Here is a 24912-nt window from a genome sequence, read left to right as displayed (position 1 = left end):
TGTGTGACACTGTGGAATGTATCCCTCAATAAAATCGTAAAACTGGGTTGTTCATTGGTTGATTGAAGAGTAGATGCCGAAGTTTAGGGTGCCTGGGACATGAAATCTAAATGACCCGTACCAGATGCTACAATATATATATATATATATATGTGTGTGTGTGTGTGTGTGTGTGTGTGTGTGTGTGTGTGTGTGTGTGTGTGAGTGTGTTTGTGTGTATATACTGACTGACGACGCCATGGTAGTGTTCCATTAAGCACCAGGGGGACATAAAATTTTGAAGTGGACATGCAAAAAGAGTTACACATCCATTCATATCCAGTCAGACAGCTGATATACTGTCTCACAGCAAGCCTATACATGACTGTGGAAGGAACTCATTATGGCTGAACTCAATTGGAACTCTTATGACATCCTGCTGTACTGTGACACAAAGTTATGGGTGATGCTTGGTGGTAGAGTACTGGTGTAGATTCTGGTCTACAGCTTTTAAAGCACTCTCTTGACATAGTATGCATATTGTCTGTTAGGTTTAGTTTTGGTTTTGTTTGTTTTTTGTTTTTTTTTTCTAAAACACTTTGGGTATGAGAAAATCACTATAATATTTAAACAGACTTACATTGTTTCACTGAAGCTAAATGTCAGAATCTTGCATAATTAAAACATAAACAAGATTGGTATTTTGTTCACACTTTGCCTGGTAACCATATCTTATGTTGAGCTTTCACTTCCCCAAACATCTATTCCCTTAAGTGCATATTTGCCCCAGAGCAGTTGTAGCTCTTTATAATTTATTTCACCTCAAAGATGTATCATGAGTAGTGCCTCCTAGGATGGATCCATCCCGATACCATCTAAAACCATTCTCATTCAATCTCATTCAATCATAAATGAAATGCTCAAAAACAATATATTCTATGTGACATAAGCATTATTTATGCTGCTGCAATAATGTATAGACAAACATTTAATGAACATTTAAAATAAAAATTAATAAGATGAGTTTAATGCTTGCAGCACAACTGCTTAATACTAAGTACATTAGTCATATTAGTTGAATCCCCAGTTTTCCTGAAAAATGTTGCTCTAGGATCTATGTCCCCTGTCTATGTCTGTCAGCAAGGCTGTTTTCGGATTTGTTAATGTGTATTCGGATTTGTTAATGTGTTTTCGGATTTGTTAATGTGCTTTCGGATTTGTTAATGTGTTTTCGGATTTGTTCATTTGTTTTCGGATTTCTTCATTTGTTTTCGGATTTCTTCATTTGTTTTCGGATTTGTTAATGTGTTTTGCACTTCTCGGCCACCGTACAGATGTCATGAAGAATCCTTTTTCAGTCATTTTGTACAAACAGATGTAAACTAATTTTACACTCGAGGTAGCACTGAACATATATGTTTAGCAAGATAGAAAAAGGTATCTGAATTTACATTTACAAGGCCACAAGATGCCCTTGTCCAGAGCAACATAAAGTTCTTTGTAGTCCCCATAAAAATAAATTATGAGTTCCTGTTAGTGACCAATAGCGTAAGGACATGGCTCCGGGAGCTTTGCAGAAACCTTTTATAATGACTATCAGGGTGTTTTCGACTGACGTGGTGTGTACAGATTTTGAAATCATAGAACCTTTTTGATTGTATTAAATGCCATTATGCCTCCAAAACCCAGAAATGCGGACAGCCAGACGGCATCAAGAGCGCGGCCTAATGCAGGGGCTACATCCCGGGCCCAGCGTGATCCTGTCAGACCACTGCCTCATGACAGAGATGGCATTAGCATCGCTAGCACCATCACAGCTTCGAGTGTAGCTTCTGCGAACTTTAAAGCCGAACTTCTTGTTGCTCTCTGAGAAGAGATGGTAGGCATTTTCAAGTCTGAGTTACAGATGGCTATGACTGAAAACTTATCTCAAATAAAGTCAGAATTGCAAAGTGTGAAAACGGAGCTGACAGCTAACCTAGCCGCTACAAAATCTGACGTGGGTGAGCTAAAGGGGACTGTGATTGCGATGGAGGAATCGCTGTCCATTTGCACAGACGATGTCGCGTACCTCAAGAGTAAAGTGGAGAGCCTGTCTAATAAAGTTCTGGCTCTTGAGAATAAATGTGAAGATCTAGTAGGTAGATCTCGCTGCAATAACATCCGTATAATCGGGTTATCTGAGCAATGTGGCACGGGCTGCTTCTACCTCCGCTTTGCTTAAAGAAGCTCTTAATTTGGATAAAGCACCTCTTATTGATTGTGCTCATCGATCCCTAAACTCCAAGCCCAAACCCAGAGAGCGGCCACGTCCAATAATAGCACGTTTACATTATTACCAGACTGTGTTGACATCCTTCAACGTGCCAGGACCCAGCAGCGGATCAAGATTGGGGACTCTACAATCTCCATCTTTCCGGATCACACAGTGTTACTCCCCTCGAGTTGAATAAAAGGCTCAGGTCGTTCTTGGTTTTTAACAGACATTTATTTTGGACACTTCTTCAACATGTCTTGTAGCCTTATGCTCCAACAATGTCAAAATGTCGAAATGCTCAAATGCCAAAATGCCCAAATGCCATCAGAACTATGGAAGGACATAAAGTACATAACTTAAATAAAGTGCATGTTCAACAAGTAAGAAAATACACTTAAAATGGGTGATTACACAAACACAGTTACATACAAAAAAGGCAATTAACAACAAACACATACTGCATTGGCCTCTCTAACTCAAGAGGAATAAACTTGAGGGTTAACAGCTTCTTCTTCTTTAAACAAAGAACATCAAAATGAATTAAAAAAAAATTCTTTCAAGTGCAACTTGTACAGACATTAGCGCGTACCTCGTGCTTCTCTTCTACCTCGTGTGCCCCCGGAAGCGATAGCAACAATCAAATAATTCCCCAGTGAAACAAAATTATATGTTCCCTTTCGACTTTTTATGGTTTTAACTAATAACATAGAATAAATTAACATCAACAAAAATATATTGCTGTTTTATTCTAATAAATTGAACATTTTAACCATTTATTTCCTTAAATATCCATTAGCCATATTCTTTAAATATCTTAAAGTGCATATTAGGAACTGAATATATATATATATATATATATATATATATATATATATATATATATATATATATATATAGCCTCTACAGCTACACACAGCTTTAATAATGTCAGGAGGCAACTCAGGGACATTCCAGGCATACGGTATGGTCTGATACTGTATATCCTGCCCTCCTCCGGGTCACAGCGAGTGGCTGGGTTACAAAGGATTTCATATCCCCTGGGGAGGCTGCTATCTTTATTAAAACCCTTAAAATGTTATAACTGATTTTGAGTGCCACCTGCCTACAAAATGACTTTGAATGTCTATATAACATAAATATTTACCATCAAAGTAAATTTGACTGTGAGACATAAGTAACAGTGGCACAAATATTTTATTATTTTGATATACAAATATCCTTCTCAGGTTCACACAAGTTGCACTGTTCTAGTTGAATGTACACCCTGTAATTTAAGTTACACATTTTATTATTGTTGTGTAGGGGCTCCTGCTGAGTTTGAGTTTGGAGAAGCATGAAGATGACTGTTAGGTCTAATGTACAGAGTTTACTTGTTTTGTTAATGACTCCTAGTGGAGTCTGCACTATCGTTTAAGCATGGGGTAATAGTAGGTGCGGGGGAGGGGGGTCTGGGTTTATCCCTTATTTTTGTCTTTTCCCTTTTTTTTGTCTTTTGTCTTTTTTTGGAATTGGAATTTTTTGGAATTGTGGTTGCAGTTTCAGTTATGATATAAATTAAACATGACAAGTATTAAAGCTTTAAATGCGAGATTTGTTAGTCGGATTATAAAGGATTTGGGGATTGCTGTCAAACACTCAAATATGTTTTCTCATTTAAAGCGTTTACAGCCTGATATTGTTTTTCTTCAGGAGACCCACATGCAAAATAATGACCAGACACGGCTGAGGTGTCCCTGGGTTGCGGAAGTATTCCGTTCCAGCTTTAATTCTAAAGCCAGAGGGGTTGCCATTCTGATTATTAAATCAGTTCCATTCACACAGACCAAAGTCATTTCAGACAAGGACGGCAGGTATTTGATCATTTTAGGGACTATATACCGGGTTCCAGTGATACTTGTCAATGTATATGCACCAAATTTTGATAATCCTAGCTTTTTAAATAATCTGTTTAAGAAACTACCATCTTTAAATGATGTATTGTTGGTATTCGGCGGGGACATGAATTGTGTTGTGAATTCCCAGCTAGACCATTCAACAGTCAGCTTGAATCAGTCACAAATGGCTAGAACTCTAAGTAGTTTTATATCCAACAATGGCAACATTGACCCCTGGAGGGATCGCAATACAATTGGCAGACAATACTCCTTTTATTCACATGTACACCAGACATTTTCCCGTATCGACTATTTTTTTTATTGATGCCAGACTGATGCCCAAAGTGACAGATACTTGTTATCATCCTATTATTATTTCAGACTATTCGCCTTTAACCTTGGACATTCAGCAAGAACTTACACTGGCACTACAACATATGCAAAATAATAAGTCTCCTGGGCCAGACGGGTTTCCGGTTGAATTTTTCAAGGCATTCCATAATCAACTCATTCCGCTGTTACATGCTGTTTATGTAGAATCTCTGTCAAATGGCTCTCTTCCTTTCACTTTGAGACAGTCCTTTATTAGCGTTATTTTGAAAGGGGGCAAGGATCCCGAACTTTGTACTTCTTACAGACCTATCTCTTTGATGAATGTCGATACAAAAGTTCTTGCGAAAGCCTTGGCATGTCGTCTAGAGAAGGTGCTTCCGACAATTATATCTCAGAAGCAGACAGGCTTCATAAAAGGATGCCAGCTTTTTTACAAGGTTCGTACTTAATTTAATGTTATTTACTCGAAAGGAACCGCTGCCATTTCAGTAATCTGTGTTGACCCAGAAAAGGCGTTTGACAGAGTTGAATGGAGTTACTTGTTTGCAGTTTTGAAGAAATTTGGTTTCGGTAATGTTTTTATATCATGGATACGCCTTCTGTATACGTCACCTTGCGTCAGTATCACAACTAATAATGTTAAATCTAGTTATTTTTTCTTAAACCGTGGATGTAGACAAAGTTGTCCTCTGTCTCCCCTCCTCTTTGCTATTGCAGTAAAACCTCTGTCCATTTATTTGAGGTCTTTCCCCATTTTTAGTGGCATTACGCATTCCCATGTCAAATTCAAACTTTCTTTATATGCTGATGATCTGCTATTGTATATCACAAATCCTGTAGGGGCATGCCCTGCTATCCTTTCTTTTTTTCACAGATTCGGTTCGTTTTCGGGATACAAGATCAATGTCTCGAAGAGCGAATGTTACCCGGTCAATGCCCTAGCAATGCAGCTCTCTCAATCTGATATCCCCTTCAAACTGAGTCCTTCAGGATTTAAGTATCTGGGGGTTCATGTGGCCAGGTCCTACAAAACTCTTTATGATGTACACTATTCTCCTCTATTGACTGAGATTAAGGCTGATTTCCAAAGATGAGGTTCCCTCCCCCTTTCCCTGATCGGTAGAATTAACATGGTTAAAATGAGTGTCCTCCTAAAATTCTTGTTTCTGTTCCTTCTTATAGGTATAGTGACTACCTATATTTTTATCTAAAGGTTTTTTCCAAAACATTGATTCAGTTATATCTCATTTTCTGTGGAATGGTAAGACTCCTAGAGTTAGGCTGAAATTACCTCAGAATTGCAAATTCGATGGTGGCCTCTCTCTACCAAATTTCAAAGTTTATTATTGGGCTATGAATATAACCAAAACTATATTTTGGCTAAAATTGGTTAACATACCTTGGTGTCAGTTGGAAATACAATCATGTCCCTCATCCTCTTTACTGGCAATACTGACTGGCATGGCTTCAGTCAACCCCTCTGGCTTTACTAGCAACCCAGTGGTCATTTCCACATTAAATATATGGTTTCAATTTAGGAAGCATTTTAAATTTTTTTACTCCCGCCATATCAAGTCCAATGTTGAGGAATTATGCGATCAAACCTTCTATTTATTTCTAAAAAATTTCACTTTATGGCATGATAAGGGTCTGAAATGTTTTATGGATTTTTATAAAGATGGGGTTTTTCGTTCTTTCACAAATCTAACTAGCGAGTTTGACCTCCCACCTTCACATCTTTTTAGGTATTTCCAAATTAGGAACTGCGTAAAAACTTTATTTCCTAATTTTCCACAAATTCTTCACAAAGATCTTTAATTTCAAAAGTCTATGGTACTATTCAGTCCTATGATGCTCATTTAGCCTCTAGGACAAAGGAGGCTTGGGAGAAAGAGTTGGGTTTGGACTTTGATGTTGACTGGTGGGACTTTTAAACGGCATTCACAAAGCCTCAATCTGTGCCCACTTGACCTTGATACAATTTAAACTAGTGTTCAGATGTCACTATTCTGAAACCAGATTATCTCAAATTTTCCCTAATACTTCCCTAAATTTCCCTAAAAAAATTTCCCTGATGTCTGTGACAGATGCTCTGGTTCGCCCTGTACTCTTGCACACATGTTTTTCTTTTATATCTGGCAAACTTTTGAGAATTTTGAGAATAATTTTTAAAGAATGTATGTTGGAGTCAGGCCTAGCTAGCTTGGAAAAATATATATATTTTTTTTTGCTTGGAGGAAAAGAAAAAAAAGGAAAATGTATACAATTATGTTGGTTATTGTTATCCAATTTTTTTTGTGTGTGCAAACCAATAAATATATGAAACAGAACATAAAAATAAATTATTTTGTCAAAATGACATCTAATAACAGAGGGAAAAGGGGAGAAAGCAGTCATATACTGTATGTATTTATTCCTATAAACATTTTCTTCACCAAATGTATTATATCCCAAACAATTTTGCTTTTTTGATATAGAAGATGGGGCTATTATGCTGTAATTTCACTGGATGCCTGGCCTATTCCTTTGAAAAAAATTAACACCATTCTGCCTTACACTAGGGCTTTGTGAAATATCAGCACCGTTCTGATAATCAAATATTGTGCAAATGATGGACATTGTGCATGTGTTATAAAGTTCACTCAAGATACTGGGTATATGCACATCATGTTCCGTGAATAAATCAGTCTCTTATTATCCAATATACATGCTACAATTCTTTCTGATAATATTTACTTGCATGCACACCATAGTCCAAGAACATACTGTAAATTCCTATATGATGGTGAGACATTTGATTCATCTTTGACAATTCAAAGATTTCTTAGACACTCACTGAATCTAATAATTTTATACATCAATTTGAATGGTTAACCAGCCCAAGAACACTTTTTTATTCATGGAAAACTTCCACTGTACCTGACCTACCCCTCTCTGAATTTTTAAGGCATGAGAGGCTGAAAAGAGCATTTCTGCTCAGCATGTTTAAGTAAATGGGGGACTGGGGGTGTGAGGTGACAAAGTGTATTTTATGTATGTATTTGGCAGAGGACATTGGATTTGTAACCAAATAACATCTAAAAAGAAATGTATAATTCATTTTCGATAAATCATTAATTCTGTGAAGTATCTTTCAATATTGTAGCAACAGTTTGGGACTACATATGGGTGTGGAGTTCAGTTGTGCAGAGTTTTAGTCATAAAGTGTTTTAACATACAGTACATCTGCATGATACACAATAGTGTATCATGCAGATCAATAGTGTCTCTATTTTAGAGTTAACTAGGTTGGGTTTACATTTTATGACACTCCTATACTAAAACAATGGATAATTATTACACTTTCATTAAACACTGTTCTTGAGGACCTTATTTCAGAACCCTGTTTTTCTTGTCACGTCAAATAATGTAACGACTGCTCAGGCTGGTAAACACCGCCAAGGGCACAGAGAAAGTACCAGTCCCAAATGCGAGAGTCCAGTGAGCTTAGATACTTTTATCACAAAAAACAGATTATCTAACTACATGGAACATGACATACATGACACTGTGTCTAACACGACAATCTTGGCAAATGTGGTACACATAAAAACACATGACTGACATGACTATAGCTATCTTGGTAACATGAACGTAGAACGTGCTTAACTAGCATAATCCTGGCAACATGAACATGACATACAATGACTACACACAGCCTAGCTGAACTCAATAAACAAAACCCAAACAAGCATACAATCATCAAACAACTATCAAACAACAAATAACTATCAAATAACTATCAAACAACAAATAACAATGACTCACCAAACTCTCAACACCTGGGGCCTATTGCACAAAACTAGGATATACATACAGATTGTGAACTATAGAACTACAGATTGTGAACTATAGATATCTAATAATAATCTTGAATTTTTTATTCTGTTAATCCTTTTTCTTTTATTATTCATTATTTCTTTTATTATTCCTTATGTTTACCTTCTGCTCTACGTTTATGTTCTGTAAAGCTGCTTTGAGTCAATGTCTATTGTAAAAAGCACTATAGAAATAAACTTGAATTGAATTGAATTGAATTGGATATGGGATTAAGCCGGGATATCTTGGTGATCCTGGCTCAATTTATCCGTGATCTGGTTGCACTAAAGCTGGATAAGATGGTGGTAGGATGTTATGGTATAAATTACCATGAAGATTTATTCTGTGGAGCTAGCCTGCTACAGACCAGGCTAAGTTCCAGGATCTATTTAATCTCATCCCTTATGTCAGACAGCAGTCACCACAAATGGAAATCAATAGTTATTCCTCTGCCAACTATACATTGTTATCACATATTACTAGACCCACTGTCATTATTTAAACGTTTTTGATCATTAATTTCAATCATTTTGGATAAATTATGATTTTTAGATGATGTTGACATCATTACATAATTTACAGTTTCCCATAGACTATAAGGCTATATATAAAATGATAGAATATTAGGGCCACAGAGGAAAAAAAAGAAAATTCACTTCACATTGAGAATATTGTAACCCGTTGTTTTAGAGGAGGACAGTTGTTAAAATGACCGCTGTGGGGCATTTCGTGAAATTGTTCTTCAGTATGGTTTCACAAACAAGGACATACTTAATCTTTTGGCACATCAGCATCACATTGTCAAGTATCAGGACTGTAAAAAGAATATGCATCTTTTCCACAGAATGAACCAGCCTCATAAATTTATGACTTTTTCCTTCTTCCTCAGTGTGGCCCTAATACTCTGTCATAAAATACACATTCCATATAAATATAAAAACACAGTGTAACATTATGTTCCTTTATTGAATAAGGATAAAACAAAGCAGGGAAACCATCAGCTCCTTTCGAAACTGAAGTGACTCTGCAAGTTGGAAAGCACAGAATCAAAGCATATTATACAACAAAAGGATAAATACACATTCAAAAGGTCTGTATATAACACACCCCGCATGTCTGCACACTGAAATAAATGCAGGACAAAATCCATACACATCAACCGAACAGCCAAATAAATGGATGCAGTAGCCTCCCTGCAAGCTTGCATTACACACAGTATACAGCACAAACATCATAAGAGGCCAAATCAATTAAAAAATAAAAAAAAATTAACACAAAAAAAAACAAATTCCTCTGCAACTGCAGGACATATTTAGCCAAAATTGAAAGAACACATACTAACTAAAATAATTCAACACATATTGGTCCCTCAGCAGCCGACCACTGTCGTCATCAGGGAAGATTGCTGAATTGTCCCAGTCCATGGCTTGTGGCACTCTGGGGGCCTTCTCCTTCCTCAGGCAGGCCACATTGTGGAGGACAGCACAAGCCACAGCAATGTCACATGCCCTCACAGGGCTGACCCTTAATTTGTGAAAGCAGTGAAAGCGTGCCTTCAGGAGGCCAAAGGTCGTTTAAACTCTGGCCCTGGTCCTGGCATGGGCATGTTTGTAGGCCTGCTATGCTTCCTGGGGGTCTGTGAAAGGTGTCAGTAGTAAAGGCTGGCAGCCATACCCCCTGTCTCCCAGCAACACACCAGAGAATTCACCTGTCAACACAAAATCTCATCATTACTACCTCATAAACACAGTGTTATTCTTGACAAAGCCATGATGTAAAAAGTGGACTGTTTTGGCCCGGTCATGTTTAATCTACATCACACACACACGAAGAGCGACACCTTCTTTATCACACAAGAACATTCAATGGAGTCAGTGAGCAAGCGACCTTGGGTCCTTTGAAAGGCGCTATATAAATTAAAGTGATTATTATTGTTATTAGCTCATCTATTTATTCAATTAAATTTATTTGATTTTTATAGCACTTTTCACAATTGTTTCATTGTTTCAAGGCAGCTTTACATTAATAAAAGCAGGAGAACACAAAAATCGGTGGACAACATAAGAAGCAGAGTACAACGTCTAAGATTAAACCGTACTAGTGAGCATAGTAATAATGTAAGGCTTTGATTATTTATCAAAGCTTTATACAGTGTGATGGAGTTACTGTCACTCATATCTGCAGTCCATTTCCATTAAAAATTCAAAAGTTTCATAATCAGAGTACAACTGCATTTTAGGAGATGTGAATTAACTATTTGTATTGTAATTGTGATGTTTTTAGAGGAGCAGGAAGTGTGTGCATTATTTATGCATTTAGGCGGTCTGCAATACTTGCCACGCTTTTTCTCTTTGCTTTATCACTGTGACGGTGTTGCCTTTCTTCTTAATTATGTCTTTTACCTCCTTGTATGCCTCCATGAGGATTTGTGCCTCCAACGGGGAAAAGTACACCGCTCTAGTTGCCATGGTGAATCAGTGAATCTGTGATTGGTGGTGGGTCTGTTTGAGTGAGCCGTGAGCGCGCGCATATCCAGGATTGGTTTCACCTGGCTTGATGAATCCGTGTCTGCTCATCCTGGCTTCGTCTTTGTGCAACCAATTAAGCCTGGACGCACTTGTTTTGGATTCATTGAGCTCAACTCAGTCATTTATCCTGGATGTCTTAATTCTACTTTTGTGCAACAGGCCCCTGGATAGACATATATAACAAACCTAGTCAAACAAACAAGACACAGGTGGCGAAACATGAAACAAGGAGACCTGTCAGCCTGCCATCTTGTGGTCTTGCAGGCAACCAACAGTTTAGCCAAAAAATAAAATCATATGGGCTCCCCAGACTACCAGTAACAAAGATGTTTGGATTCCACACTCTATAAGGTCTGTGCATGATATACTGTGTGTTGAACTTTTAGTGTTTTGACACAAGTTTTCCTGGCATTTTTTGGATTGTTTGCTATGCCTGTTTTCACTGGTCCTGATACATTTGACCTTTTTCTAATTTTGTAACTGTTCTGATAATTATGCCTTGTACTTCTTTTACTGTCTTTTTCATTATTAAAAGCCCTGCATTTGTATCCAACCCAGTTTGCAGGAGAGCAGCAATTGGCACATTGTTGACAAGTAGTCTAGGGTAGCACCTAACTCCAACCGTTGCTGCCATTACACCATACACCTTTGCCAGATTGCCTCAGTTAATGCAATGTTGAGATTACTCTCTTTGCCAGCTTCAAGTGGATGTCAGAGATAAAAAAAAAAAAGGTGCTCTGATTTTTGTTGTTCATTACTAGAAAAGCATTACCAATACTTTGTTGAGCTCTTCCTTCACACAGTGGCTGATGAATAGCTCCTGAATCTCTCCCATTGGGCTTGGCAAGTGTTGGAGTACACACTTGAGTTCTACACTATTGCTGCCGGGAACAGATGGAATAAAATGTCTCTCAGGGCTGCGTTTTTACACAGGATCAAGAAAGAAGTGCTCACAGAGCTTGCATGTCAAGATAAAACATCTCATATTGGATTCATTCACTGACCTGGCAATCCATCTTGACTAGATTCTGGAAAATCAGCCGCCGGTCATCCAGTGAATACAGTGTTTGAGACAGTAACAGTAATATGATGGAACTGGGATGTGATCGAGTCAACAAGGCAGAGAAAGGGAGGCAGCACTATGAGAGGCAATGCTTCTACTTCATATTGGCCAATTGCTTCATTAGGCAGTGCCTGCTTCGTGCAGTATGGTGACACTATGGTCTTCTATCCAAGTGTCAAAGGTCTAAGGTTAATAGTGCAAATTCCACCAGCTTATATCAGGGGTTCAGCTTCATAAAAAATAAAACTTCTGCCTCACAAAATATTAATATTTTAGGCAGTATTTCTCTTTGAATTCATGCAGTGAAAGCATAAAAACTCCAGAAATATATTTTATAACATCTCACCATTAACTGTTTCAAGTTTGATTTACCTATTTTGTATCGGTGATATTAAAGAGAGGTTTTTGTACACTCAAACATGTTGGCACACGTCTGTATCTAAGTTTTATCAGCTACCAAAATAGTATAAAACTTTTAATTTTTAATTTAATTGATTTATATGTCTCTCTAGGTGTTCAGTCCATCCAAATATGGATCTACCTACCACTACCTACAGTAAAAAGACAAACTCAAATTTTCTAGTCTTTTTACACAGTTGGATTCCATACACTACTGGTTTGAAAACAGTGATAATATGGACCAAATAAACACAAATGATCCATAATAAATGCCTGGTTACATACCATATAGCTGATCGAAGGTATTCCTGTATGCCATTCAGATGATCTGTGGGTGTTATAACTTTTAGCACTATGTTTTTTTTCTTGAAAACGCACCGCTTTTTGTGTAACCCACCTGTTTTCTGCTTTGCAAATTTCCAGCATTTAAAAAGCAAAATAATGCGAGAAAATCATGTAGAAAGTTGAGCTAGTGAATTTAAAGATCCAGGGCATTTAAATGGGCTTTAAACTTTGTTTTGTTCCAACAGCGGTTGCACAAAATCAGCTTGGGTGTATTTTCATGTATGACCCACCTATCTAAAGGTCTAAGCCAATACAGTCGAATGGAAATGGGCTTTACATTTTGTTTTGTTCCGACAGCGATTGTGCAACATCGGCTTGGTATATTTTTATGTATGACCCATCTATCAAAAGGTCGAAGCCAATAGAATCAAATGGAAATCCCACTAAAGCATTCAATTAAAGCATAATCCAATAGTAAGGCACTAAATTTAGTTTGTCATAAATGATTCATGAATGGTTGCCAGTGGAATTTTTTTATTTGTAAGTCTCTCACAGACACAGGAAGTAACAGAGACAATAAGCAGAAGTTTGTCTTTAGTGGCAAACCGATATAATTTTATAAAACGACTGAATTTTTCTCTTGGAACATGATTTATAATTCTGAAACACCAAAGGTAAGAGCAAATTCAGGGTCATGGCTTTTGTGTTTTTTCCTTCTATTTCTGTGAATATTGCACACAGTGATGATCCTTATATTCAATTCAATTCAAGTTTATTTGTATAGCGCTTTTTACAATAGACATTGTCTCAAAGCAGCTTTACAGAACATAAACACAGAGCAGAAGGTAAACATAATTAATGATAAAGGAATTAACGAATAATAAAAGAAATAAGAATTAACAGAATAAAAATTCTAGATTATTATTAGATGTATATAGTTCACAGTGTGTATGTATTTATTCCCCTATGAGCAAGTCTGAGATGACTCAGGCAGCAGTGGCAAGGAAAAACTCCCTTAAATTGGTAAAGGAAGAAACCTTGAGAGGAACCAGACTCAAGGGGGAACCCATCCTCATATGGGTGACACTGGGGGTGTGATTGTAATATACAGTCAGTTAAATGTGGTATTGGTGTGAGGTTCAAGGACTTCTGATCTCCTGAGTACCACAGAGTCTAACTGGAGATGTCTCAGGATTCTTAGAGTCGGCCTCGACTCAGTGGACGTCCAGAGGCTTCGTCCCACAGAGGACGTTGGGAGCTGGTACAGTGTCTGGATGCCTCGGGATGGGTACAAAGAGAGAAGCAGTGGAACGGGATTAACATATCTGCTGTTCATAAAAATGTGCTGGTCTGATGTACTGGTGCATGATATTATGGGATGTATTATATGTACGCCTGACTAAAGAGATGAGTTTTTAATCTACATTTAAACTGGGAAAGTGTGTCTGCGCCCCGAACACTATCAGGAAGACTATTCCAAAGTTTGGGAGCTAAATAAGAAAATGCTCTACCACCTTTAGTAGACTTAGATATTCTGGGAACTACCAGAAGCCCTGAGTTTTGTGATCTCAGAGAGCGTGAAGGATTGTAATGTGTTAGAAGACTAGTTAGATACATGGGAGCTAAACCATTAAGAGCCTTGTACGTAAGTAGCAGCAGTTTGTAGTCAATTCTATACTTAACAGGTAGCCAGTGTAGAGATGATAAAATTGGGGTTATATGGTCATACTTTCTTGTCCTAGTGAGAATTCTGGCAGCTGCATTTTGGACTAACTGTAACCTATTTATTAAAGATGCAGGACAACCACCTAGTAATGCATTACAATAGTCCAGTCTAGAGGTCATGAACGCATGAACTAGCTTCTCAGCATCAGATACAGACAGATGTTTCTCAGCTTGGCAATGTTTCTAAGGTGGAAGAAGGCTGTTTTGGTAGTATGGGCGATATGATTTTTAAAAGACAAGTTACTGTCTAATATAACACCGAGGTCTTTCACTGTCGAGCTACTAGTAACAGTACATCCCTCTAAATGGGAGTTAAGTTGTTAGAGTTTATGTGCACTGGTTTTTGGACCTATGAGTAGTATTTCTGTCTTATCGGAGTTTAACAATAGAAAGTTGCAGCTCATCCAGTCTTTTATCTCTCTAAGGCACTGAGTTAATTTGGACACTGTGGCTATTTCATCTGGTTTTGATGAGATATATAACTGTGTGTCATCAGCATAACAATGGAAACTAATCCCATGTCTTCTAATAATGTTCCCTAATGGAAGCATGTATATAGAGAAAAGCAGAGGTCCTAGAACTGATCCTTGAGGGACCCCATAATTAACGGGTAGTAAACTGGAGGATTCACCATTTAATTCTACAAAATGGTATCGGTCAGACAGGTAGGATCTAAACCAGCTTAAAGCCTGACCATGAATACCTGTGTAATTATACCATTTGGTTCTATAGAATCTCAGCTTTTCGACCAACCAAGGTTCGTGTGTCATGTAATGGATGATTACAGAAGACATGCAGAACACCAATGCCCATCTAGTAGAGGCCATGCGCAACCCACCACCACCACGGGGTGAACCATCAAAATTGGCGCTGCCAGATAAATTTGACGGAACTGCGGATCGCTGCAAAGGTTTCCTCTGCCAGTGTGACATTTATTTCTTACACCAATCAGAGGCCTACAGAGAGGAATTAACAAAATAAACTCTCATCATGTCTTTACTCACAGGGAAAGTGCTGGACTGGGCCTCCACCATTTGGGACAGTGACACAGGAATCCGTGAGTCTGTCAGTTATTTTTCTCAACAAATAAGAGATGTGTTTGACTATTCTGCAAGTGGCAATGATATTTCAGTGCAATAACTGCAACTGTGCAAGGCTCTGATTCAGCAGCTGACTATTCAATAAAATGAGTCACCATTTTGGGCCATGTTTTGATACAGATTGAACCTCCAAGCCAAAATGGCCTGCAAAGTTGTGAACCTCTCACTATCCCAGTTCATCAGCACTGCCATCCGATTGGGTACTGCCATCTCAGGCACATACAGCCCCCACAAGCTTGTCAGAAAACTCATTATTCTCATCCACAATCAACTTGTTCATGATCTTCATCTACTCTCTGTTCCATGTGCCACCCCACTGAAGGTAACGCTTTGTAAACAATCAGCCCATCAGAGACGGATTTAACATGCACCAAACTGTTGCAATAACCCTTCAGGTGGGACAGTTCCATGTGGTTTGTGGTCTCCTTTCCCGTTCACCCTGTCATCCTAGGATTTCCCTGGCTGCACTTACACAACACCCAATTCTCCTGGCAGGATAAAGGGCTCACTTGTTGGTCTCCCTACTGTATTACCCGTTGCCTTCAAAAATTATCCACCTACTGATGTCACTTAACCATCATCAAAAGCCAGCCAGCGAGAGAACCACTGAGAATATCTTGACCTCATGAAGGTGTTCAGCAAAGAGCGTGCAACAAATTTAATCCCAAATTTTTCTTGGGACTGTGCTAACAAACTGTTGCCCAATTCCTCATTCCACAAAAACTGAGTTTACCCCCTTTCACTCCCGAGACTTGAGACCCATGGAGGAATACATTAAGGAAGCTCTGGCTCATTTGCCCCTCCACATCACCTGCTGTTGCTGTGTTTTTTCTTAGAGAAGAAATATGAGACTACGGCCCTGCATTGACTACCGGGTCCTTAACACCATCACAGTCCGTTATCCATTCCCCCTTCCTTTAGTACCCTCAGCCCTCAGATTTTTTAACAACTTTACTTGAGAGGTGCCTACAATCGCACACCCAAACACTAAGGGGTTAACTTTATTTGCCAGCCCTGATAAAATGGAAGGGATGCATCAGGAAGAGGATCAGATGATCCACCATGAACATTGTTATTATTGTTGCTGTTTTGTTGTTGTTACTAGACATACTTATTGTTACAAGTTAAAATGAAGTGCACAGGTGTGTGTGTGTGTGTGTGTGTGTGTGTGTGTGTGTGTGTGTGTGTGTGTGTGTGTGTGTGTGTGCTGCAACTGTTAAAGAACTGCCGTGAATTCAAATGAAGTCAGTGTGAAAACTAAAGAGACTCCAATGCACTGATCTTAGCTTTAAAGTCAGACCAAACTGTGTTCAAACAGCTTCACCATGTGCAGATAATTGAGAAAGACAAAGTGAGTGGAGGCAGGGAGCATTTAAAAAATGGTCCAAAACTGGACATATTTCATGTGATGTTTTTTTATTTTCCACTTTTATGTACTGACATTATGCAATGTACATTCATATTTATGGTCTATATATTTGGCCAGTGTAAAAAATTAATAAAATATGTACACACTAATCAATTCAATTCAATTCAAAGTGTTTGTTGTCATACGCACAGACAGAAAGCACGTTTCCCTGCACAATGAAATTCTTACTTTGCTGTCCACACTAAACGTCATACAGTATAGTAAAAATAAAAATGTGTGAATGAAAAATGAATAAAATAGAATAAAAAAGAGCAATAAAAGAAATAAAAGTGAGGTACAGTTCTTAATAGAGGCAATAAGAAGTGCAGTGCCAAATAAGGCAATAAAGTGAGGTAGTGCAGTTCTTGGTGAGGTAGTGCAGTTCTTGGTGAGGTAGTGCGGTTCTGAGAAAATGAATGTGCAAAAATGTAGTTCAATGTAAACAGTTATGTCCATGATTGCAAACTCCTGTCAGCTGTTTAGGAGTCTGATGGCAGAGGGGAAGAAAGAGTTCTTCAGTCTTGAGGTCCTACATTTCACACCTCTGTACCTCCGTCCTGAGGGTAGAAGTGTGAACAATCTGTGCTGGGGGTGGGAGGGGTCTTTGAGGATGAAAGCAGCTCTCCTGTGGACTCCTGTGGTCCTGTGGTGGTAAATGCTCTGCAGAGAGGGCAGTGGAGTCCTGATGATCTTCTGCGCAGTCTTCACCACTCTCTGCAGACGTTTGCGGTCCATGACAGTAGTGCTGCCGTGCCACACAGTGATGCAGTTGGTCAGGACACTCTCGATGACGCAGCTGTAGAAGTTTCTGAGGATCTCAGGCGACATGCAAAACTTCCTCAGCCTCCTCAGAAAATACAGCCGTTGTTGGGTCTTCTTGACCAGCTGCGTGACGTGAGGTGTCCAAGTGAGGTCCTCACTGATGTGGACACCCAGGTATTTAAAATTGCTCACCCTCTCCACTTCAAGCTCCCAGATGAACAGTGGCTGATGCATTCTTTTCTCCTTTCTCATGTCCACTATCATTTCCTTCGTCTTGTCCGTGTTGAGGGTGAGGTTGTTGTCTCCGCACCATGACACCAGACTGCCCACCTCCCTCCTGTAGGCTGCCTCGTCACCGCCAGTGATGCGTCCTATCACTGCAGTGTCGTCCGCAAACTTCAGGATGATGCTGTCCTTGTGGGAGGCGACACAGTCGTAAGTGAACAGGGTGTAGAGGATGGGGCTGAGTACACAACCCTGTGGAGTTCCAATGTTTGTGATGATACTGGCTGAAGTCCTATTACCAATCCTGACAGACTGAGGCCTGCCAGACAGGAAGTCTAGGAGCCAGTCACAGAGGGTGGGGTGCAGACCAAGTGTGGACAGTTTGTGGGTGAATGTATTACATATACTAACACATAATTATAACAGAAATAAAAGTAAAGCAACTGAAATGGTAGCACATTTAAAAAGAGAACTAAAAGAAAAAGCTTTATAACATACACTTACCTTCTAGTTACACTCACTGATTTTATCAAGTAAATAAAGTTCAAAGGACCATCATACTGTTTTAGTGGTGCACCATTCTCAGCAGAGCAGTGTATTTTGTATCAGGTGCCAGTTTTGTTTAGTTTTTCTTTAAAAATGTTACCTACACTAAATGGCCACTTTATTAGACACATTGTTGTTCCATTTGGTATAAGACACTATAGGCTATATTATTTCAAAGCACAAATCATACTATAGGTTTTAATCATTGCCCTGTTAAAAAGATTCTATGCAGAGCTTACAAAGACATAAACAGAGAGAAGAGCATCAAATGTTAACAAGACCTTTTTGAACTACAATACATACATGCTGTATATTAACAAACCTGTTGAGAATGCATGGCCGATGTTCTTATTCAAAATTGCTTTTAACAGTTTGAATGAAATTTGGGCTTGAAGTTCAGAAAATTTGGCTAAACTTAATTGCCCCTAGGTGTAAATGAATGTATCAACGCATGTGTGTGTTGTTCTATAATGGCATTCCATGCACACCCTGGGGTAGGATCTGGATCATACCATAATTCAGAACAATGAAAATTCCAACTAGGAACTAATATCCTAATATATAATACTACTAATAGTAATATATAAAAATCTTACCCACTGGTTCACTATTAACTATATACTGTAAAACTGAAAGGATTTATACAGTCATATAAATATTGCTGTATCTCTTATTCAGGTCTCCCAAAATTCACTTGGACTATTGCTATCCATAGATGGCTGTGAAATCTTTTATGTTGCCCACTTGGTGTAAAAAGTTATAAAACCCCACACAGCAGCAGTAACAGTCAGTATAGGAAATTTTAATAATTTGTTGGAAGTGAATCCATGACTTCAGCACAATGATATAAAAAATAAAAACCCAACATGATCAAACAAAAAGACAAAAATCCCAACATGCTCTTAGGTATTTCATCCAGAACTAGCAACGTTGTTTACCCTGTGGTTAGCAGAGGACAGTGCATTTGTTAAATATGTTGCTGCAGGACACCTTATACAGATCATTCAATTGGAAGTTTGATACATTATTATAAAACACATGCTTGAGACCGAACATTGATATTTAATAAATAAATAGTGCTGGAATAAAGTTTAATGCATTTTTTCTTTTTTTTTTCCTGTTAGACTGGGTTCAATTTTGGAGGAGATTATCAAGAAACTAAACTCAGCCAGAGGTTGGTGCTGTTTACAATTCAACCTATATACAATTCTATGCATCTTTTTTCTGTTGGGAACCAGCCCATTTAAGTGTCTACATCTAATGACATTTTCTGAGCAAAAGATTTTGTTTATTTACATTAATTACTTCTGTGTAAATATTGTGTTAGCCAGTGGACCATAGGGAATGTCTTTGGTTTTGCTAGGTCAAATTGTGACCTTAGTATTATTATGTTTTATCTGCCATTCATTGTTAAGTAAGATAGAAGCTTCCAATACTCAGGTCAAGAAATCACTGCTTCCTGAAAAAACAGTTGTTTATTGGCGACATGTACCAGACTTTCTAACAAATTATAGAAGTCTGGGTTGGGTGACTAGCTCTGACCACCTTAATAAATTAATTAATCATTTCATTTCATTGCTCATGTCCATTCCCATTAATTTGAGTTAACTTTATAGCAAGACAGTGTTTTCTGATTTGTGCTTAGGATAATTGTCTAACACATTTGAACCCCTGGCTTGAAATAGTCTAGCTCTACACCTCAATCACTGCCAAATGCCAAACCCTACACAAGAAGAAAATACCTAAAAATGTTTGAGAGAGAGAGAGAGAGAGAGAGAGAGAGAGAGAGAGAGAGAGAGAGAGAGAGAGAGAGAACTGTAAGGAAAGAAAGGTAAGACTTTTTTCCTAGTAAGGGAAGAAAGTTTATGGATAGAGATAAGTCCCTAATGGTCAGAAAGTCACACCTTCAGAAGTCATAATCAGAGCCTGTTTCACACAGCGCCCACACATAATGCACATGAAGTCAGAGCAAGTCTAAGTCTATTTTTATGCTTGCTGCTTTTGCTGTAATGATGTAAGATGCAGCTCCTTCTTCATCCACTGCTCTGCATCTTGAATGAGCTGAATGAGTACCAGCAATTACTGAGCAACTAGTGCCAAGAAGGTTAGCTTATGATTTGCTTTTAAATACTGCTCATATGGATCATTACATGCATTTTAAATATAGCTCTAAGCAAAAAACATTACAGTAAATAAAACAACAAATAAACCAAGATTTGTCAGCTGCTGCAAATTAATATATTTTAATAACCTAAAAATTATTTCTACAAATGCCTATAACATATTTAGTATATTTTGTATAATAGCAGAATAAGGCTACAGAGTACATATCTTATCCAGAGACTAGCATGTAGAGTAGAATAATCTAGTTATTGTGATTCCAACTTGGTTTACAGTGTAATGTACTGAAAGACATTTTTTCATATTAGATTAATTATTCTAATCAGAAGTCAATTCCAGTCAAAAAGATTTTTATTGTCTTTTCAACCATATATAGCTGTTGCAGTACACAGTGAAATGATACAACATTTCTTCAGGATCATGGTACTACATAAAACAAAGACAGATAAGGACTTAAGTAGTCTTAGCCACATAAAGTGCATCTGTGCAACCTGATGCAACCAGTGCAAGACAAGACAAAAAGACAGAAAGGCAGTTCAGGACAAAAGACAGTGCAAACAACAAATACAAGACATCACACAAAAGACAATAAGCAAAAAACAATAAACAAAAACAGCTCCAACCAGTGTAAATACTGTATGTTCAATCAACATTGCATGTGCAGAAATATTGGAATGAACATAGTATTATAGCAGCAGTTGCATGAGGTAATGTAAAGTATTGTGCAAAACAACAATCAACTGAAATCTGAGACAGCATGTGCAAAGAGCAAAAAACAGTGTGCAAAACAGCCTGTAAACAGTCTAATGGATGTATAATGTTAGAGTGTATAATTGGTGTAGGTCTGTGCAGTCCATACAGTTGATGCATATGTGTGTGTTGCACTCAGTACAGTTCCGTTCAGTTATTGAGGAGTCTGATGGCTTGTGGAAAGAAAGTGTTACACAGTCTGGTCGTGAGAGCCTGAATGCTTCGATACTTTTTTCCAGACAGCAGCAGGGTGGAAAGTGTGTGAGGGGTGTGTGAGGTCACAACAATTCTGTTGGTTTGCAGATGCAGCATGTGGTGTATGTCCATGATAGAGGGAAGAGAGACTACAGTGAGCTTCTCAGCTGTCCTAACTATCCTCTGCAGGGCACCTGAGCGGCTCCAGTGCTCAGTGTGGTGGTGCTGGAGATGCTTTTTTCCAATCCGGACTGAGGTCTCCCGGTAAGGAAATCCAAGATCCAAAGCACTTCATGAAGATGGGTGTGGGTGCGATGGGACGATAATCATTGAGGCAGGACACTGTGGACTTTTTTGGGACGGGGACAATGGTGGTTGTCTTGAGGCATGTAGGAACAACATAGCTGCCCAGGAAATGTTGAAGATGTCAGTGAAGACATCCACCAGTTGTTTTGCACATACCCTGAGCACCCTGCCAGGAATGTTGTCTGGTCCCTTCTGAGCACCCTTCTGTAAGTTAACGCAAACAAACCAACATTCTCTTATGTTATACAGGGCATCCCGATCCACAAACCTCATACTTTACAAACATTATCTCACATAACCCCTTTCACCACAGATTTGCATCCAAAATTCGTACGAGCACTGAGAATACACACAAAACACAAAAACAAAACAATACAAAACAAACAAACAAAAAAAAAAATAATAATAATAATAATAATAATAATAATAACAATAATAATAATAAATAAAATAATAATAATAATAATAATAATAATAATAATAAAAGTAAAATGAATAAATTACGGGGGAGATGAGAACCTTTTTTTTTTTTTTTTTTATCTAAAGAATTAGCATCAAATGCATTTTCAAAATAAACCAAGAAAGGTTGCCATATATTCTGGAACCTTTCTGAGTTTTGGAGTGTAGTTCTTAATCTTTCAAGCTGGAGGAAGGACATAATTTCGCACACCCAACGTGAGTGTTTCGGAGGTGAGGGAGATTTCCAATTTGTAAGAATTAATCGACGGGCTAACAGTGTAGAAAATGCTATTAATTGAGATTGGCCTCTTGAGACCCCAACTTTAGTGTGTACCACCCCAAATATTGCAATGATAGGATCTGGATCGATATTCTTTTTACAAATGTAGGTGAATGTATTAAATATCTCATACCAGAATATGCCTATGCTTGGGCATGACCAGAACATGTGAGCCAGAGAAGCAGGGGCTTGGTGACAACACATACAGTTGGGATGCACATTAGGATATATTTTGGCCAATTTGGTCCTAGAAAGGTGCAGACGATTAAAATACTTTGAATTGTATCAATCTGTGCCTAATACAGATAGACGATGTGTATATTTTATGTATAGCTCTTTGCCAAATTTCATCCGTCAATTCTGTATTTAGATCCTCCTCCCACTGTACCTTAAGAGACAGAAGGGATGGGCATTTCATGGCCTGAATAGCAGTATACAGCTGGGAGACACCACCCGAGAGATGGGGCTTGACCGTCAGACAACGATCAAGAGGGCCGATATTTGGTTTTGAGGGGAATGAACGAAACTGGGAACGGACAAAATCACGGACCTGAAGATACCTGAAGAAATGTGTTTTTGGTAAACTTAATTCATTAACCAAGTAGTCAAAAGAAACGAACGTGCCATCTACAAAAAGATCTCCCACACTGTTTATGCCTTTTCTAGCCCAGGTGAGAAAGGCCGCATCTATAAGCGATGGCTTAAAAAGAAAGTTTGAGGACAGAGGCATAGACACCAAAGCCTGATTGTGACCAAAATGTTTGCGAAATTGGGTCCATATACGGAAGCCGCCTCTTACAATAGGATTGTCCGTATGTGCACCCACTGCCACCGGCAGTGGAGCACATAGCATTGAGGCCAAAGAGACGGACGAGCATGAATGTTGTTCCATTAGACACAAACTCGGACTACTCCCACCAATAGAAGCTCCATACCATGTTACTAATTGGTGAATGTTTGCAGCCCAATAGTAGTATAAAAAAGTTGGTAGAGCCAGTCCAGCATTCTCCTTACATCTCTCGAGAACTGTTTTCCGTATGCGAGGTATAGTCTTGTTCCATATAAATGTACCGATGTGCCTATCAAGTTCCTTAAAGAATGATTTGGGTATGAAAATTGGGACTGTTTGGAATAAATACAAGATCTTAGGTAATATTACCATCTTTATTGAATTAATACGTCCAGCCAGGGACAGAGGCAGAGCAGACCAACGATTAAGGTTCTCCTTGATCTGTCCTAAGGCTGATTTAAAGTTATTTTGGAATAGATCCTTATATCTACTTGTGACACTTACTCCCAGGTATGCCATGTGGCCCTCTGTAGTTCTGAATGGGTATGAGTCAAAGGATCGATTCCGAGCCAGAACATTAATTGGGAACAAAACACTTTTGGTGAGGTTGATCTCATACCCAGAGGATTTACCAAATTGATAAATGGTGTCCAGGCATTCTGGGATTGAAGTCTCCGGATCTGATATAAACATCAGCAAATCATCGGCATACAATGACACTTTATGAACCAGGCCGCCCTTCGTGATACACCGTATATTGTTATTACATCGCAATGCTGCGGCAAGTGGCTCAATGACCAGATCAAAGAGTAGAGGAGACAACAGACAACCCTGTCGTGTCCCTCTCTGAACAGTGAAATATTGCGAATTAAAGTTATTAGTCCTCACTCTAGCTTGGGGTGCTTCATACAATGTCCGAATGCAAGAAATAAAGACTGGACCAAAGCCGAATTTGCTTAGAGTTTTGAGGAGGTGTCCATACTCAATTCGATCAAAGGCTTTATGCGCATCTAGTGAGATCACAATTTCTGGCGAGTGAATCGAATGTTTAGAGTATATTATGTTAAAGAGGCGACGTAAATTGTGAAAAGACTGCCTGCCCTTTACAAAGCCTGTCTGAACGGGATGCACAATTTTTGGTACTATAGATTCCAATCTTAGGGCGAGAATCTTTGTAAGTATTTTATAATCACATGTGAGTAGGCTGATCGGGCGATAAGACTCGCATTAAGTGGGGTCTTTGCCCTTTTTGGGAAGGACAGATATTGTGGCTTGGGTCATAGATGTAGGCAGCTTCTCTTGTGTGAGTGATTTATTATAGACAATGCACAGTAAAGGTATCAATTTAGAGGAAAAAGATAAAACTTATAAAGTTTTATAAAACTCGATTATTCGATTTATAAAACCCCTTATAAAACTCGATTGGATAACCATCTGGGCCTGGTGCCTTTCTATTTTTCATTGATCTAATTGCTTGACTAATCTCAGTTTCAAATATCGGCTGCTCAAGGATGGCCTTATCCTCCTATAGTCGGAAGAGTTACATTGTCAAGAAATACGTGATCACAAGATTTGTCTGAAGAATATAAAGATGAATAAAATAATCTGAATTGCTCATTAATATCTTTGGAGTCAAGCTTAACGTCTCCATCCGCAGTTTGTATTTTTG

At 38.4% G+C, this 24912-nt stretch overlaps 2 long non-coding RNA genes across 2 annotated transcripts in view; both read left to right on the top strand.

Moving 5' to 3' along the window:
- The window catches only part of LOC113661331, a 29672-nt gene extending 8019 nt beyond the window's left edge, over positions 1–21653 (top strand). The window contains exons 3-4 of the long non-coding RNA XR_007144624.1: positions 19467–19516; positions 21517–21653. This is a non-coding gene — a long non-coding RNA (uncharacterized LOC113661331). The remainder of the gene's footprint in view (positions 1–19466; positions 19517–21516) is intronic.
- Positions 10530–16948, top strand: LOC113661384. The gene is made up of 4 exons (XR_003445037.2): positions 10530–11180; positions 15034–15211; positions 15308–15358; positions 15522–16948. It is a non-coding gene; the product is annotated as an uncharacterized LOC113661384 (long non-coding RNA).
- Positions 21654–24912: the final 3259 nt, after the last annotated feature.

The sequence above is a fragment of the Tachysurus fulvidraco genome, chromosome 13 (assembly GCF_022655615.1).
Source record: "Tachysurus fulvidraco isolate hzauxx_2018 chromosome 13, HZAU_PFXX_2.0, whole genome shotgun sequence".
NCBI lineage: Eukaryota > Metazoa > Chordata > Actinopteri > Siluriformes > Bagridae > Tachysurus > Tachysurus fulvidraco.
This window is presented reverse-complemented; position numbering and strand designations above follow the sequence as displayed.